At 37.8% G+C, this 20,008-nt stretch overlaps 1 long non-coding RNA gene and 2 pseudogenes across 1 annotated transcript; 1 reads left to right on the top strand and 2 right to left on the bottom strand.

Moving 5' to 3' along the window:
- LOC114306264 (putative disease resistance protein At1g58390) overlaps window positions 1–4,237 on the bottom strand; it is a 28,563-nt pseudogene extending 24,326 nt beyond the window's left edge.
- Window positions 4,238–9,573: 5,336 nt separating this feature from the next.
- Window positions 9,574–19,638, top strand: LOC114304733 (uncharacterized). Its single transcript, XR_014360669.1, has 5 exons — window positions 9,574–9,775; window positions 10,872–10,937; window positions 11,210–11,296; window positions 11,397–11,490; window positions 19,399–19,638. It is a non-coding gene; the product is annotated as an uncharacterized LOC114304733 (long non-coding RNA).
- Window positions 12,286–15,645, bottom strand: LOC114304734 (WAT1-related protein At2g37460 pseudogene; annotated as a pseudogene).
- Window positions 19,639–20,008: the final 370 nt, after the last annotated feature.

Genomic DNA, 20,008 nt, shown 5'->3' with positions numbered 1-20,008 from the left:
ACATCAGAGGCTCTCTTTTTGGCATGGCCGGCCATTAATCCTCATTGACCCTTTTGACCCTTGGCTGACCGGCCATGGGAAGTAGCTGACCGGCCACCTGCAACTTAGATAACCAGCCGGCCTTGATCCTCTCTCCAGGTACATTATAGATATGCATTATGTTTCCCCCCAGATTTTGTATCGGGGGGCTGCACTTTTGGGGGGAAACTTGAATTATTTTCCCCCCCTTTTTTCCCCCTCTTTTCCCCCCTCTTTTGCCTATATATCAGGCCCTCCAACTGCATTTTGAAGGGTGACAAAATTGCTCTAAGCCTCTTGCATTCAATCCCTCTCCCTCTCTATTCCAAGCTCCAAACCTCTCAAGTCTTACACCCCTTTTCTACACCACCACCTAGCACCACACCACCACCATCTATTCTAGCCACTTGGAGCTGCTTTCTAGAGCTAAGGAGCCACCAAAATTGGTCCAAGAGTTGCCAAAGACTTGGTCTTCAAGGGTAAGTCCTCTCATCCCTCTTTCTTGCCCTATTTTTCTCAATACATTAGCCATACTTTCTTGCATTTTCGGGCTCCGACCCTAACTGAAAATAGCATTTTTTTAAACTCTTTTTCATGTTTGTTTAAGGGCCTTTCACTGTTTGAGGCTTCTTTTTTGTACTTGCTTCTTTACCTCTCTTGTATGCCCATTTCTTGTGTAATATTTTTGGCCTACGTGTAAATTGTTTTGAGCTCTGTCATAAACTGTAAAGTGGCTTATTTTGAGCCATTCTTCAACATTGTTGAAGGGCTTATCACTTTTTGAGGCTTCCATTTGCCACTTGCCTTTATATCCCTCTTTTGGCCTTATTTTTGCATAATTTGTTAGCCCCTTGTGCTTGTATTTTTGGGCTCTGGTCAGAACTTTAAATGGCCTTATTTTGACCCCCTCTTCATGTTTGATCAAGGGACTTTTGCTGTTTGAAGTTCTCTTTTTGTTCTTTGTGTTTAAGCCTCTTTTTAGGCCTTTTTTTGCATAATATTTTAGGCTTGCATGTACACTGTTTTGGGTCTGGCCACCAGCTGAAAAATACCATGTTTTGGGCCCTTCTTCAACTTTGTTGAAGGGCCCTCCTATGTTTGAGGCCAGAAACCATCACTTGCTTCTTTATCTCCTTTTTGGCTCATTTCTTGCACAATGTTTTAGGCCTGTTTGTGTTTAGATCCGTAGCTTGTTGTAAACTGTGAAGTGCTTCATTTTGAGCCTCTCTTCAACTTTGTTGAAGGGCTCTTTGCCATTTAGGGCCAGCAGCTGCTACTTGCTTCTTTATCTCACATTTAGGGCCATTTTTTGCATATTGGTTTAGCCCTATTTGTGTTCATTGGCCTTGCTTAAAACTGTAAACATGCTTGTTTTGGGACTGTCTTGATTCTGTCTTCACACTTCATGTTCAAATAATGCATGCTTTGTATAGCTATAGGTCATTGCGTATGCCTAATTTTGCATTTCGGGTCTCATTTCATGCATCGGGTGCCATGTTTCCATGATTCGGGGCTGTTTTGCATCATATTTTGCCGCTGAAATTTGCATGCTAGTATTCCATATTCCATGCCTTGCCATGTCTTGTTAGAGTGGCATTTGGTGCCTTAGGGTCGGTCTTCGGTTTGCGTGCATGCGTGCGCGTACTTCGAGAGTCTCATTTTCACCTTATGGCCTCTTATGTGAGTGTGGCTGAGGTCCACTCATGTTGGTGTAAGTCCATTATGCATTGTGTATGCCATTTCATTTCATAGCATTGCGTATGCTAGGTTTTATGTTAGCGCATTGTGTATGCCATGTTATCTCGTACATCGTGTATGCCATTTCATAGCATTGTGTATGTTAGGTTGTATCTTAGTTGCATTTCATGCATATCATGCATATTGCATCATGCTTGGGATAGGAGTTAGCCCGAGCACGGGAAACGAGGGACGTTTCGTACTTCGAGTGACGGAACGTGTCTCAATTCCCTGTCACCGACACTCTGGATTGCCCATGATGGAGTTAGGTCTTGTTGTGTTTTCATATGCATTCATTCTATATTGAGTTGCACAATTCGACTCCTCGGCCATCATGCATCAAGATGCGTGATTGGTGGCGCAAGGATTGAGGCATGCATACATTTGTGAAAATACATTGCTATGCCCCTTTCCTGCTCTCTGTTGCAGCAAATCAAGAATCAGCAGTCTTCCGGGGTTTGGTGTGCTTTCCAAAAATTATTGCAAAACAGAGGCTAATTGGGGCATCGCAGTAGATTTTTGTGCCAAGCAACCCGAGCATGCATCATTCATCATCTGAAACAGAGTCGAGGCAGTCCCTGGCTTGCATGCCAGTTTAATGCTTTCCTAGTTAAAATTGTTATTTAATTAGGATTTTTGTACATATTTGGACTGTATTATTTATTCATTCGGGACTGTATTATTTATTCATTTGGGACTGTATATTATTCTTTCGGACCCTCTGTGCGAGGGCATAATTGTAATAAGTGTGCGTGTGTGTGATGTATGTCTTCCAACCCCACGTCTTTCTTCCCTTTTATTCACCAGCTTATGATGGTTAGATTAGGGCATGTTTCAATTAGCATATAGTATGATAGCATGTTTGCATTCATTCATCTGTATTGCATGCACCGGGCTCGGCGCATCATACTAACTGCATTGTATTTTCAATTCCAAGTTGAATACGTGTTAGCTGTTGCATCTCATATGCCATGTTTAGAATAGCCGAGCCTGCTATAGTTGCATTTTTGCATGTGTTGAATTAGGCATTTTTGTATAGTTAGGATCATGCATGGATTTCTAACCTAACTTCTGTTTTGGCTTGGAGTACTCGGTAAGTTTTATGTTTTAGCATCCTTGCATGTGTGTGAGTGACTGCCATGATAGCATGCTTACCATGAGGCTAATTGCTTATGTGATATAACTGCCTGAATGCCTGTGGGTGAAGGTTGGGTTATTTGAGTTGGAGCAATTCGTTAAAATGTGTGTTTTAAGCCCACTAGATAGTGGCAAAATCATGTTTTCTAAGCCCACCCGAGGGTGGCAAATCCACATCTTAGCCTACTTGCGAGTAGCACCATCAAACCATCTTTCAAAAACAAACACGAAATGTTTTGTTCCAATTCAGGCGACCGGTCTATACTTGTATGCTATACGCATCACATAGTAAACCTAGGCTAAAAAATCGGAATAAGAACACACAATGTTTTCAAAACTTGATATCATGGTTAGTAGAGGCCGATCTTTGATCGGGCGAGCGGGGGTGCTCACGAAGTGACCTTCCCCAATCGTACCCAAGCTCCCGGGCCGATGCAACTTTGGTGATGACGGACACGTGGCCTTAGGCAACGAGTCAGGGTTTTCTAAATTGTCCAAAATAAAATATTTAGGTGGCGACTCTGTATCTGGCAAAGCAGTCCATGTTTGGCACTTCTTTTCTAAAAATCTGTTTTCTCAAAACGATTTGCCGGATTTGGACTCTTTGGTTCAGATTAAGAACCGTGACATTTGAGTCCTAAACTGTAGTGAGCCCAAATGAATAGAACGGGACTCATCCTCCCGGGGCGTTCGGGGACGTCTACACCGCCCATCCCCCAAATGGAAATAACTCGATATTGTCTCTTTTCCTTCACCAAATGTTCTACTATTTTTGTCAAGTCTTTATCTAGGCCAACAATGTCCTCCTCCATGATTTGAGGATAAGACTGCCTTAGCAGTCGTTACGGCTCATACCTAGAAGAACTTGAGCTTGCTCCTTCACTTATAGCCTTAGTTGTAGAACTCGAACTTTCTCCTTCACTTGAACTTACACCATATTTTTGTAAACTTGTTGTGATGCTAGAGATCTTGGTTTTGATGGACTCAATCTCAACCCCAACCTTATGGATGGCTATACAATCCTTGATCACACAAGAGAACTTCATGAAGACATTGAGGATACCTGTTCTCCTCCTAATGCAACTTTGATGATGTACGTGTCAACTACATCCTCTGCATCATAAGCAGCTTCTCTGATCTCCACAACCCAATTGTGGACCATCTCGTCTCCTCCTTCTTGCCTTACAGTTGCATCTTTCAAAAAGCATTGCATCCGCTTTAACTCGGTTTGCATTTCATGGACTTGGCCCTTTACCCCACGCAACAATTTGGCTTCTTGGATGAGCATATTGCCAAGCTTTTCTACCACAAAGGATATGAAAGGCCTAGTGACAATATCTACCATAATCACTGAGTCGTCTAGTTTCACTAATTCTTTAAAAAAAAAAAAATTTGAAGCACAGCTAAGCTAGTTGTCTTTCCAAACAAAGATAAGTAGTTTTTTTTACAACAAAGAGCAAATTCTATAAAGAGTAGTTTTTTATAGCAAAAATAAATGGTGATATGGCTAATGGACACAAAGCCTACGTATTTTGGTTTTATGAACAACTCTGACTCAATGTGTTTGTGTATGTGTGTCAGAGCTCAGATGGCTATACAATGATAGAGAATGACTCCACCAACAAACATATACATACACTATATATAGTGGTGAGAAACTTCTTCCATTAATCATTCAAGGGAAGTTAATTTTAAAAAGCAAACACAGGGGACTAGTGATCCACAATCCCCATTGACGTACCAACTAAGCATGGATCTGCTATGCACAATGCATTGCGGAAGTTGTGTATTTTCATCAAGTGTGAGATGCTCATGATCATATACCTATGTAGCAATCAACGGGCTTGATCATATTTGTAAGATTTCTGAATAGCTTTCTCTATCTCATATATTCAATGTGTATAAATTACAATCAGACCTTAGAATATATATAGCCCTAACTCCTAAACCAAAAAAGGAAATACAAATACAATACGACTATGACTCTAATAGGACTCTAAGTTAATTTGTAAGACTCACAATATATTACACAATATATTCTCACACCCCTGCTTAAACTCAAGGTGTTTTAGTAAAAAACACGGAGAGTTTGCTAAGAAGAAATTGAAACCGAGTTGTAGTGTGAATCTTGGTGAAGAAGTCCGCAAGTTGCAAAGCTGAAGGGATGAAAGGAAGCGAGATAGAGGCAGGCTGCAGATATTGGCGAACAAAGTGACAATCAATCTCAATGTGTTTTGTTCGCTCATGGAAGACAGTATTGTGGGCAATCTGAACAGCACTGTGGTTGTCACAATAGAGAGAGGTCAGAGAAGACTGAGAGACACCCAAATTAGAGAAAATACAATAAAGCCAAACAATCTCAGCAGTGGCATGAGCCATAGCACGATACTCAGCTTCGGCAGTAGAGTGGACAACGACTGATTGTTTCTTACTTTTCCAAGAGATCAAGGAATCACCAAGAAACATACAGAAACCAGACGTAGACTTACGATCAGTAACCTCACCAGCTCAATCAGAGTCAGCATAGGCCACCATGTCCAAAGAGGAAGTAGAGGAGAATAGTAAGCCTTGAAATATGGTACCCCTGAGATAGCGAAGAATACGAACCAAAACAGCCCAATGTGAGAATATATTTTGAAACATATTGTGAATCTTACATGGTATCAGAGCCTTGTTCGAAACCCTAAGTCCATGCCTGTTGTTCGAAGTTGTCGCTGATTGTTCGAAGTCGTCTTTGTTCTTTGGTCTTCTTCATAGTCGCAACTTAGGGTTCGTGGGTCTCTCTAGTTCGTGGGTCGCGTCTTCAGTCATCATCAGTAACTCGAGATCAGCTTCAGCCTGTGTTTCGTCGCGGCTCAGTTATGGTCCTTCTGGTTCGCGAACGTCATCACCGTGCTTCTGATTCAGGTCGTGATCGTCTTCCACTGTCGTCCACAGCCATCGCGACTCGCCTCGCGATCATCTTCAGCCATCGCGACTCCGTCCTGTCTTTTGAATCTTCTCTGGTTCGCAATCAGTCCCCTGTGATACATATAACTGATTTGTTAGTATTTACACTTTGGCCCCAAAATTTCATTGACTATTACACTTGGACTAGCTCACTCCCCTGTGTGTTCTAAGTACTGAAATAGTGGTTATAATTTGTAAGACTCACAATATATTTCACAATATATTCTCACAGACTCACAATATATTCTCACAATATTATCTCATTAGGTCATTCCACAGGAAGCTTTTTCCCCTTTGCTTGGAATCCCAACATCTTCCTTTGCCAATCTCTAAGGCAAAGAATAATGCAGCAACAAAATCAAAAAGAAAGATGCTAAAGAAACTATTCAATCTTTTTCTTTCAATTGAAGAAAAGAATTGATAAGTACTATTCTTTTCTTGAACTTCAATACAGATTGGGACTTCAAAACTTGAGCAGTAAGTTTGTATTTGCATCAAAGAAAAGTTTTTCAAGTTGCACATGACCGTACATCTATGTAGCAATCTTCCTTTGCTAATCTCTTAGGCAAAGAATAATGCAGAAAAATAAACAGAAAGGGAGATACTTTGTTATATTCTTCTCTTGTAGCACAACATAATTGATTCTATGCACTTTCTCAAATTTTTGTTATTTTCTTTTATAAACTTAAGCTGATACAGATTGAGGGTTCAAAACTTGAGAATCAGTTCAAAAGAACTAAGTTGATACAGAAAAACAGATTGAGGGTCCAAAACCTGAGATGTAAGTTGTATCTGAAAGGAAAAGTTATGTGAATTGAATACGATCATACATCTACATAGCAATCTTTCTTCTTCTTCTTTTTTCAGTAAAAGAAAAGGGTAGGAGGGGGCAACCATCACACTTGATCATATATAACAATCAACAAACTTGATCGTATGTTCTCATTAGGGTATTGCACAGTCAGCATTTTGTCCTTTGCATAAAGCTAATGGAATTCCGACAACTTCCTTTGCCTACCAAAGAAAAGTGGCATACTAAAAAACTGCCCATCAGTTACTTCCAATTTGAGAAAAGAAGAAAAAATATGTTCTATTCTTCTCTTGAAATAATTGATTCCAAGTCCTATGTCAAATGTACTTATTGTATTTAGAAACCAAAGTTGATAGGGATTGAGGAATTAAAATTAGGAAAATATAAACGAGTTTAAGAATTCTTTAATCATTTTTTGGTTAATATGTTGACAATATTGTCAATAGAATTCCATTTGGAAACTGCAAAATTTTGTTGTTTACTGGTAGCAGTTCAATAACTAGGAGCCAAATTCAACAAAATCAATTTTGTTGTTCACTGGCAGCAGTTCAATAACTAGGAGCCAAATTCAACAAAATCAGTCACTAAAGTTTTAGGCAGCATGCATTTTTGTCGTGAACATGAGCATAGGAATCTATATAAACAAAACTCATGGCATACTAGAAAAATAAATTTGGCTATCAGAAAGTCCATTAAGTCAAGCAACGACACAATCCAATATTCTTTGGATGCAATCCAAGTTCCCACAAGCAACGACACACATTTGTTCAATGTTCTCACAGTCCTTTTAAAGAAATGAGGCTTTTGAGTGCATCTTGGAAATGCATTCCATCAAACATGAAATCCTTGGCATAAAAATTAGTCAATGTTCTATCCAAGCAACAATCATGACCTACTTAATTCCATTCAGTTCAGATAGAATCACAGAGCATTCATAAAATGTTCCAACATTGCATCAACAATGTGCAGATAGATTCTTGCTTTCAGTCTACAAAAAATCACCATGAAGTTGAAGTAATAGAAAGTACAATCCAAGAGAGGGAAATAGGAGCTGTTGCACAGGTTGTTATTCTACTTCTATCAAAAGCCATGTCCAATTTTGAGACCAAAAAAAGTTGAATTTTTGTAAAAATTGTATTTTGAGTTAACAATATTGATCTCTGCTTTACAAAATTCTCTGTATCATCAGCTTACATGATCCATTCAGAAGCCTTCATCTCGACTAGCTTGTCATGTTGCTCATTAACTATGAATTTGGCTAGTCACACGAGGCATGTATATATATATATATATATCAAAATGATAAGACCAGTCTAAAAAATGTTCTAGTGTAGTTGGGAGTGTTAGTCACGTTAGAATAATTTGTGAACTAAAAACAGAAATGTTTTGCTTCTTTCTATTTGATTTAGGCCCTTTATTTTGATTCTTATTTCAGAATGCTTGTATAATGAGGTTGATGGCTGTAGTCACATTAATCTCAAATCCACCACATTTGGCTTCTTCAATATCATGTTTTTATGGCTATTCCATTCCCAGCAAATAACAAATATTAAAATTGTCAGTTTTTATGCAATTAAATGGTTAAAAATTAGGAATCCTTACAGTTCATGGTTCCACAGACAACTTGGAAAATTATATATTAATAAAGCAAATAACCATCATGTCACAAATTCATTCACTTGAATAGACCATAAAAAATATATTGAAGAAAACAAATGGTATGTGTGGGTTGATTTAGAAGTAACAATATTTGGATCAAAGACTAAATAGTAGGGACTTATCATGACAAATACAACTCGCATATTCCTTGAGCAGCCCATATGTGGCTGTGCTACAGATTTAAATGTTCAAAACTGAGATAAAATAAAAACACTAGCAAGCAGTGTTAGGTGTGTTATATGACACCACAAAACATAGGATTGCACAAATTTTATTTATTTATTTAGCCCAAGAAAAGAGCATTCTTTAATATATATATATATATATATAAAGTAACACAGTTCAGGAAGCATCAACAAGCCTTACAAACACTCAAGCAAAAACAAAAAAGAACACCAAAGGTAACATATAGACATAAACTGGGATAAGATGCAAAGCTAGCAGTAAATTGGCTAGATATTGTTGTCATGTAGGATCAAACATCATTAAGTGGAAAACGGATCTCTCCATGAGAAGTGGTACGGGAAAATGCTGCAAACCAGACTAAGGAAAAAGCTGCTGTGACTTAAACTCCGTGGTCGTTGAGATAATTGGAAAAAATGAAGAGATTGTGTGATAACACCCCCACCTAGATATCTTTATTGCCCTCCATCTGCTGAAATAGAGATTCAAGAGTTGGCAATAAAATATTAATGTTCAGAAAATTGTGCTTACAAGCCCATTTAAGAGCAACAAGAGCTGCAGCCAATGGAGCACAAAGCCTGTGCACATCAAGCTCTTGAATTTTGAATTTCAAATTCTTTTACATCTCGAAATTTTGGTGAATCACTACAACAAATCGCACCTTTGGCAACCATTTTTGGCAACCAAACAAATTTTGGTCGCCGAAAGTACATTTTTTGGCGACTAAAATTTATATTTGTCAGTATTGGTGCAAGATATCGCTACTAAAATATTTTAGTCGATAAATATTACTTATTGGCGACGAAATTTAAATTTAGTCGGTAAAAACTCAATTTTCAGCGACTAAAATTTTGATTGGTCACTGTTAGTCCAAATTTTAGGCCCCAAAAAAATAAATTAATCAGTAATATTGGTTTTTCCTGACTAAAATTAAAATTAGTCGCCAAATAGTACTTTTGGCTACTAATATTTTCGTCGCTATTCAGTAACCTTTTGGCTACAAAAAAATTTAGTTGGCAGACCTATCCCTTTGCCGACAAATACAGAAATTAGTCGCTACAGGTTCAATTTTCAACCCACCAAACCTTTATTTCCGCGCGCGCCCCTCTCTCTGTTATACAACATCACACTTTGTAACACACACACACACACACCGTCCTTTACCAAAAATCACAAAAACCATCCCCCTCACCGTAGCCTACCGTACGGTTGACATTACGACGGCCACCGCCCCCCGCACAAATCACCACCGCCACAACTCACCACCGCCGCACATCACTGGTTCTCTCTCTCTCTCTGTCTCTGTCTCTCTGTGTCTCGCACTCTCGCGTTCGCTCACGGTCTGTCCATGCGTCTCTCTCTCTCTGTCACTTGAGCTCTCTCACACAGTCTCTCTTTATCTCTCTCTCCCTCCGTCTCTCTCTCTCTTCTTTACTCTGCTGGCTCTTCTGACATTGTTGGTTTAGGGTTTATTCAAATTTGAATGTATGTGCCTCTAATTTATTAAAAATTTGAAAGATGATGTTTAATATATGTGTGTGTGTATATATAATGCTTTGTACACGTATAGGCGTCTCTCTCTCTCTCTCTCTCTCTCTCTCTCTCTCTATCCGCCTTGCTCTGTTTCCCCTTTTCTCACATTATTACTTTAGGGTTTGTTCAAAATTTAGTGTTTGGGGCTGTAATTTATGATAAATTTCAAACATGATGTGTAATATATGCAGGTGAATGTGTGTGTGTATATAAAATGCTGTGTGGATATGTATAATAATGTTGCGTGTATATATAATGCTATGTGTGTATATGCAAATGTTTAATATATAATGTATGTGGCCCTAAATTAATGAGCAACATACACAAGTCCTTTGGTAAGAAATGATCCAATCATTTTGTTTACTTAAGTCCTAACAGATAATACAAAATAATTAGTTGAGCATAAACAACTCCAACTCAAAACCCAAAAAATTAACAAAACACCAAATTATTACTTCCACATTCTCTGGAATCCATTACTCATATAAACGGAAATGGACTCCGTTGGGTTACCAAGAAAATTAAGTGAAAATATGGAAAGAAACTAAAAATCCAGTATTACATGCCTATTATCTAATTACTTCCTACAAATATGGGTGAATTTCGTTTTAGATTCTGTTTGGCTACCAAGAAAACTAAGGGAAAAAATTGAAAAACACTAAACAAATCCAGCATTACATGCTACTTTCTGGTAATTTCCTACAGATATGGGTGAATTTTATTTTTATCCTTATATTTTCTAGAACCAACGAGACAAAATGATTATGAAGAATCTATCCTTTCTTTTGCTCAATTTTCTCAGCAACCAAACTGATTATATATAATGCTCTCTCTACATATGCAGGTGATTCAATCACTACACTTCTTGTCACTCAACAGCAGCTGGAGCATTCAACCTACACTATATAAGGTACTGAGTTTGTGTCCTGAAATTTTTTATGAAGTGGGTATTATTTTGTTTTAATAATATTTATTAAAACATGAAGGAAGAAAAAAAAAAAAAAAAAAAAGCCCTTCAGTTATTTCATAGAATACAAGTGAAGTAGAGGAATACATAAGGTTGATTAGGAGACTTAATTAATCTCAGATTTACGCATGTTATACATATTGTTTTTTTAATAGAATCCACTAAGTTTTTGAGTCCCCTCTATTGCATTTGAATGCTTGAACTTTGCTTACTAGTTGCCATCCAGCTTTAGCCCAAAGTGGATATGAGGAAAACGTGCCCACTGTTAAACAACATACACAAATCTTTTCGTCTTTGGAAAGGTAATTCAAGTTATTTGGTTTAGTTACCAGTGAGTGACAGTTCAATATGTTTTGATACAATGTCTTCCTGCTCACATGCACTCTTTTTTCTCTGCTTCAGAATCGTTCTTAGCTGCTACTCATGAACTTCAGCGTATATATGGAAAGGATGAAGGGAAACAATTGTCGTAAAGTTGCCTTGTTCAAATATAAAGGTGGGAAAATCTTTTCCTTATTTTTGTGCAGATAATTATACATCTTTTTGGTAATTTTTTGTTATTAATCATAGCAATGTAAGTATTAGGAGGTCGAGCATCCTTATGGTTTAGAGATGAGTTTTTGTTGTGGAACTAGAAATCAACATTACAGGCACAGAAAGAACCTTATACTTTGGTCACTTAATGTAAGTTTCAACTGCATCATCTTAAACATTCTGAAGGAGAAATGAAAATCAAGATAGTTGTTATTGGCTAGTTAGTTTATGTGATACTTCGTCACATGTTTGGTCCTTGTGATTAATCTTTCATAAACCATATGCAATTTTGAAGCCTTTTTTAAGATAGTTTATGTACTTTGTCACGTGTTTGGTCCGTGTAGTTAATCTTTGATCTGTATCAGATCTTTTGAAATTTGCTTGAAGCCTTTCAGCATAGTTTAAGTCGATAATATCACATGCTTGGTCCATGTCTTTCTTTCCTTTTTGGGTTTTGTACTTTTGTTTCGACCTTGTGAGGAGTAATTGAGCAGAATTACCTATACTTTTAATGAAACCTGAACCGTGTTGAACTGAGTGGAGGCAATCTAAGGTTGCCACTCCTTTCAAAAGGCATATAATTCATACGGAATTGATACTGGTCCTTTCAATCTTCTTAAGGTCAGGATTCAGTCAATCTTAACTAATAATTACATTAAATTACACCAATTTTTCTCTCCCAGTTGCATTAGATTATAGCAATCTGTTCATTTTGCATGAAAGTAATGATCTGCTGTTGGTCTTACCTGCAGAAATATAAGGGGAGAAAGATTACGATTACTGGTTTGCCTGGGACTCACTGTCATCATTCAATTTTCCAAGTCCAGTTTGTGCTTTGCATACTTAGTTACTACCAATTTGCACATGCATTGTGTGTGCAAGACATTTTACCTGTAAAGATTATATAAAAATCAAAATTGATTTTATTGGTTATTGCGTGTTGTGGAGGTTTTTTTTCTTCTTTTTCTGTGAAACATTTATTGGGAGTCTTTTAACTGGCTGGACCAATGAAAAGGTAGTATGGGAGTTGAAAGTGATACAAAGAGACATGGAAAACCACAAAGAATGTTTTGTTGAGCTTGTGAGAAAAGACATGTTGCTGTGACCTTATGGTAATCATTTTGTGTGTGTGAGATGGATAGAAGGAATTTTTAACAAACTAAGTTGTCAGGATGAAGGATTGTTTTGGTCAAACTTAGCAATTATTTGTTTTTGAAGTCATCATGATGCTACAAGATAACCTGGTGATGTGCATTCTTGAACTGCTAACCCATAAATTAGTCCCGCTTATGAGGAGTTGGTCAGTAAGTATGGGTTTGTGTCTCTTTCTGTTGCCCTGATTTGCACAATTATTATTTTTCAGGGATTTCCTAAGCTGTGCTCTTTATCCATTAACTTAAGACATTCCATACTTAGAAATTAGAATAGTATAAGTTGAGTTTATCAACTCAACCATTTGGGCCAAGTTTGAGTGCCCACCAAATTTTTGGGCTGCTTATGGTATTTGTTTTTTTGGGTTAGTAACTTATGGTATTTGTTATCATGAACTTAGATGCCCAAGTCAGAATATACTCCTATCTGGATCATCCTGAAGATGACAACTTACACACCTATTTGTTTTATCATAAGGTGGCAGCAAATGGACAATCAATTGAACTCTGCATTGGCATTCTGTTTTAAATAATGTGATTCGGTAGAAAATTGCTTTGGCATCTGAATGGATTTTGGTGGTGGATTGGATAAACAAAGTAAAGAAAGAACAAAGGGTTGAGGTGTCTTGCATTGTTGGAACAAGTAGATTTGCACTTCTTTATATAGGATTTTGTGGAATCAAACACCAGAGGGTGTTTGGCGTCTCATCAAACTAAAGAAGCAAAGGCTAAATATTTTTCTTGCATCTCCTGTTTGTTCAAAAGAAAAGTAACAGCTCTTTACATAGAAGAACTGAGTAGGTTACTTAATGGTTAATTAAGAGGTAAGTTACCCATTAAGTGGCAAGTAGCTCAGTAGTGGTAGACAAATAGCTCACGACTAGCAACTTAATGAGGAGATTACCTTAGAGCTAAGTAATTGAATTACCAAAATGCCCGAAGCGTATAAATATAACTTTTTATAAACTCTTCAAATCCATTAAGCTTCATGGTTGAACCAGTTTTTAAAGTGGACTAAATCTTCAAATTTTTCTTTTTCTTCTTCTTTGGCCCTCATGGTCTGCATCATACTATTAATAAACAATTTAATCAAAAGGAAGATGCTTCAGAAAATGAGGTCTACTACTGTTTTTATGGCCGTGAATTGTCTGATCTTGTTAACTTCAGAAAACACATAAGCTAGGCTGTGTGGTTTTGTTTCCTTTATCATACTTTTGTACTTCTATGGTCATGGTTCCTTTGTTAGATGCATTGATGGTGATGATCTCATGACATGAAATTCCATCTCCATTGTTATCTTGATCCATTGTTTGCTTAGCTGGTGCTGTTTGGTTGTCAGTTAATGGGAATAGGGAGTCATAATCCTTGCTTTTACCCCACACAACAAAATATAGGCCTGCAACTATAACAATTGCGCCAAGTACCCTGTAAAATTGTGCCATTAGCTATCTTATTTTTCTGTTTAGGGGTCTACATGTAAATTAGGTAAAGTGTTTGAGAGTTACCTTCCTAGGTACATTTGTTCAGCCAAAATAAATGAGCTCATGATAGCTGCGATGACCATGCTCAGTGGGCTGAAAGCTGTCACAAAAACAGGTCCTCTGTCTTTCATTATTACTCCTTGAATGTAATAAGTGAGTCCCGAGCAAACTATGCCCTGCATATATACATTTTAAAACAAAGAGCTGTAGAATATTACCATTTTTGGCAAAAGCTGGTCCTCCCATGTCATGAGAACAAATCCTCTATTTTACATCCTTGTGTATAGTAGTTTCAGAATTTTTTTCTACAAAGGTATAATTCATGTTGTAGTTTTGTGAAGAAACATCAATTCATATTGAAGTGAACAGAAGCTTTGATGGGACTGCTATGAATTAGGGGCCTCTAGAAGGGAGTTGGGTTGATTTAGAGAATATGGCTACAATGAAGTTGGGATTTAGGGAAAAACAGTCATTAATGTACTGCATATATTTGATTTTCTTATCCCTGGTTAACATTAATAAAGAAAATTTTGTTTTCCCATTTAGTCTCCTTACACTGTAAAGAGCTGTCAGGAGTTCGGTGCCCCAGCTTATAGACCAGACGCTAGCATTTCCCCTCTCCATTAGAAGTGCCACTGTGGCCCCCTGAGCTGTTCCTAATAGGCATATCCAAGCAGTGAGGGAGAGCTCAGCGGGATATGTCTTCAGCGTGATTGCCTAGAGAAACAGAAACAAATATAATTATGATCTCAGATGAAAATTAATTGTCCATATCTAGCAGTTCATATAGCGACCAACTTACTTGTAGATTCATGAAACATGACCAGCTGAAGCATCCAACTGTAATCATTAGGGCTCCCTTAATTGAATGTCGAAGATTTTCCCACCCTTTTGAAGTTCATTAATGCTGCTTCCTTTTTTCCTATACAGCTCAATAATTGGGCCTTTTACTAGTGTCATGATCATGGCTCCTCCAACAGTGGTTATTGTCCCAACTATCTTAGCTTGGCTGCGAATACTATTGATCTTTATCCTCTCCATCCTAGGACAGAAAATTTTAACAATTCCCCAGACATACAAACACCATGTCAGACATGTTTCAAGAAAACCTGTTTGTATTTATGTAGATCATGGTTTTATGTATTGGCCGTTACATATGGAGCGATGACAATAGTGGCAATGGCATGGCGGTAAACAACAAATACGTAATTGCGTATCCCCTCATTCAATGCAACCTTAGAAAGCATATCCATCCCTGCAAACCCAAATTGCAAGAAAATGACAGCAAAGAAAGGTTTCAACCTGTCGTACATTTTACCTAAAGGCTGATAGGATATTTGGTTTGTCATTGCTCACTGCCTCTTTGGAGTATTCAAAATGCTCTTGACATGTTTTCAAATTTATAGGTGTATTGTGTTACTTTTTCTTTAAAAAAATTCTGCTTTTATATTATTATCATCCTTTAAAAAATAGGGATTAAAGTCAATTATTGCTTAAAAGCCCCTGTCACCAAACATGGAGAGGATATGTCTTTGGTCACACAAACCTATGTATCTATTCACCGTATCTTTGTTTATGTGCAAACTTCTAGACCCTAATAAAGAAATTCCTTCATAAACTATTTATTTCATTAACTTCCAGTGGAATTGTTGTTGTATATTCATGAGATTGATTTGATTCCATAATTAGAGATTTGCAAGTATTAAGTACTTATTGGACCTTGTTATTTATTTATTTATTTATTCCATCTAAGAAAGAAGAACATATATATATATAATAACATGTTTTTGATTTTTTTTTTTTTCTTTTGTTTACCCTAAACATGAAAAAGTGTTGCACTAGATGATGATGAATGCAGCGGAAATAATATGTTGACAGAATGTCCTTTACAAGATGTTTGATTCCAATATATTATTTAGGGTTAAATATGTTGTCAATTCCCAAAGTATGCATTTTGTTTCATTTTCGATATTTGAATATGTCAATTTGATTTTCAAATTTTTATTTTTATTTATTTTTAGCTGTGAGACATTTTTCGATGAATTTCTAAATCAACACCTTGAAACTAATTGTGGTTGAACATTGTGCCAAATCAAACCCTTTTTGTGCTTTACTAGGACTTGTGAAAACTGATGGAATGTAATTCGGACCCGTAGATAGGGAGTTAGAGACGAATACGCCCTAAACTTAGTCGAAAAAGGGCGTTCCAGGGGTGAAAATTTGAAACAGCCCTCGACCCACCATGTGACTCTCACGAACAGCTTCCCCATGATAAATAGGACTTGTGACAACTGACGGAATGTAATTCGGAGCCATAGGTAGAGACTTAGAGCCGAATACGCCTTAAACTTAATCGAAAAAGGGCGTTTTGGGGGCAAAAATTGCAAACAGCCCCCAAACCATCATGTGACTCTCACGGACAGTTTTCCCATGACAAATAGGATGTGTGACAACTGACAGAATATAATTCGGACCCGTAGGTACAGAGTTAGAGCCGAATACACCCTAAACTTAGTCGAAAAAGACCTTTCCGGGGGGCGAAAATTCAAAACAGCCTCCGAACCACCGTCTGACTCTCACGGACAACTTTCCCATGACAAATAGGACTTGTAACAATTGAAGGAATGTAATTTAGACCCGTAGGGAGAGAGTTAGAGCTGAATACGCCTTAAACTTACTCGAAAAAGAGCCTTCCGAGAGGCGAAAATTCAAAACAGCCCCCGAACCACTGTTTGACTCTCACGGACAGCTTCCCCATGACAAATAGAACTTGTGACAACTGACGGAATATAATTCAGACCCGTAGGTAGATAGTTAGAGCTGAATATGCCCTAAACTTAGTCGAAAAAGGGCATTCCGGGGGCGAAAATTCAAAACAGTCCCCAAACCACCGTGTGGCTCACATGGACAATTTCCCCATGACAAATAGGACTTGTGACAACTGATGGAATGTAATTCAGACCTGTGGGTAGGGAGTTAGAGCCGAATACGCCTTAAACTTACTCGAAAAAGAGCCTTCCAGGGGCGAAAATTCATAACAACCCCCCGAACCACCATGTGACTCTCACGGATAGTTTCCCCATGACAAATAAGACTTATGAAAATTGACAGAATGTAATTCGAACCCCTATATATGGAGTTTGAGCCGAATAGGCGTTAAACTTAGTCGAAAAAGGGCGTTCCGGGAGTGAAAATTCGAAACAGCCCCTGAACCATGGTGTGACTCTCATGGACAGCTTCCCCGTGACAAATAGGACTTGTGACAACTGAAGGAATGTAATTTGGACCCGTAGGCAGAGCGTTAGAGTCGAATACGCCCTAAACTTAGTCAAAAAAGGGTGTTTCAGGGGTGAAAATTCAAAACAGCCCCCGAACCACCGTGTGGCTCATACAGACAGTTTTCCCATGACAAATAGGACTTGTGACAACTGACAAAATGTAATTTTGACCCGTAAGTAGAGAGTTAGAGCCGAATGCGCCCTAAACTTAGTCGAAAAAGAGTTTTCCGGGGGCAAAAATTCATAACAGCCCCCGAACCATCATGTGGCTCACATAGACAATTTCCCCATGACAAATAGAACTTGTAACAACTGACGGAATATAATTCAGACCCCTAGGTAGAGAGTTAGAGTCGAATACATCTTAAACTTACTCGAAAAAGAGCTTTCCGGGGGTGAAAATTGATAACAGCCCCCAAACCACTATGTAGCTCTCACAGACAGTTTCCCCATGACAAATAGGACTTGTGACAACTGACGGAATGTAATTCAGACCCTTAGGTATGAAGTTAGAGCCAAAAACGTCATAAACTTAGTCTAAAAAGGGCATTCCGGGGGTGAAATTTCAAAATATCTCCCGAACCACTATGTCACTCTCACGGACAGCTTCCCCATGAAAAATAAGACTTGTGACAATTGACGAAATATAATTCGGATCCGTAGGTTGGGAGTTAGAGCCAAATACGTCCTAAACTTACTCGATAAAGGGCGTTCCGAGAGCAAAAATTCATAACAGCCCCCGAACCATCGTGTGGCTCTCACGGGCAGCTTCCCCATGACTAATGGGACTTGTGACATCTGAAGGAATGTAATTCAGACCCATAGATATGGAGTTAAAGCCAAATATGCCCTAAACTTAGTCGGAAAAGGGCGTTCTGGGGGCAAAAATTCAAAACAGCTCCCGAACCACCGTGTGGCTCACACAGAAAGTTTTTCCATCACAAATAAGACTCGTGACAACTGATAGAATGTAATTTGGACCCGTAAGTAGAGAGTTAGAGCCGAATGCGCCCTAAACTTAGATGAAAAAGAGCTTTCCAGGGGCAAAAATTCATAATAGCCCCCGAACCATCGTGTGGCTCACATAGACAGTTTTCCCATGACAAATAGGACTTGTGACAATTGACGAAAGGTAATTCGGACCCGTAGGTAGGGAGTTAGAGCCGATTACGCTCTGAACTTAGTCGAAAAAGGGCATTTCGGGAGTAAAAATTCAAAAAAGCCCCCGAACCGCAGTGTGACACTCACGGACAGCTTCCCATTGACAAATAAGACTTGTGACAACTGACGTTCAGACCCGTGGGTAGAGAGTTAGAGCCGAATATGCCTTAAACTTACTGGAAAAAGAGCTTTCTGGAGGGCGAAAATTCAAAACGTCCCTTGAACCCTTGTATGGCTCTCACAGACTGCTTTCCCATGACAATTACAACCTGTGACAACTGGCGGAATGTAATTAGGACCCGTAGGTTGGAAATTAGAGCTGAATACGGCTTAAACTTACTTAAAAAACAGTGTTTTGGGGGCAAAAATTTAAAACAGCCCCCGAACCACCGTATGGCTCTCACGGACTGCTTCTCCATGACAATTACGACCTATGACAACTGACGGAATGTAATTAGGACCCGTAGGCTTGGAGTTTGAGCCAAAAACGCTTTACACTTAGTCGAAAAACTCGGAACACTTAGTTTAAAAAGCAACAACTTTATGAAAATAACAGCTACATATTTTAATAATTACCTTCATACATTTATAGGATGAACAAATTACATATTAGATTGTTTGTGCAGTTGGTTGGAATAAATATTGCATGATACATATATATTATATACTTTCTTTTATTTTCAAGAAAACATTTCTCGATTGTTCTAACTTAAATGCATGTTACAACATGTTCCCTATGGCTGACTGAATTGATATTTTGTAACCAATTCTAATGTTTTGTTTTTTGTTTTTTTGTTAGATGGCTTTGTTGTGTAGACTCGTGGATAATCCATATTGATGTATGGAGAAGAATTTTCACTTTTGTATAGAACTAATATAATACTTTTGTTGTCCTCAGCTTTTGTGCAGTTCACTATTACTAATATAGAAAACTTTTGGCAATCAACAGATAATGATTGTCGTGATACATATATGACCATTTGTCAACGTACATATATGACCTTTTGTCATGGTCTATAGAAAATTTTTTGTCGTGGTACATAGATCACCTTCTGTCGTGGTACATATATATGACCATTTGTCGGCGTACATATATGACCTTTTGTCATGGTCTATAGAAAAACTTTTGTTGTGGTACATATATCACCTTTTGTCGTGGTACATATTACGATGGTAATTTGTACCATGCCAAATTATAATTTCGCTTGGTAGTAAATATATTTTTTTGTATACAGTTTTGATTTTTGTATGATATATTTTGTATGGAATTATTATTTTAGTTTGGACAATAGTTGGCTTGTATGGATTTTGACATTTAAAGTTATTTATATTTTGTATATGAATGCAGATTGTGGAATGATTGATATATAGTATGTATCATTTTGTTTATATACGTATTCCAGGTTGGA

This window comes from Camellia sinensis, chromosome 2 (assembly GCF_055761805.1).
Source record: "Camellia sinensis isolate YWXY chromosome 2, ASM5576180v1, whole genome shotgun sequence".
Classification (NCBI taxonomy): Eukaryota; Viridiplantae; Streptophyta; class Magnoliopsida; order Ericales; family Theaceae; genus Camellia; species Camellia sinensis.
This window is presented reverse-complemented; position numbering and strand designations above follow the sequence as displayed.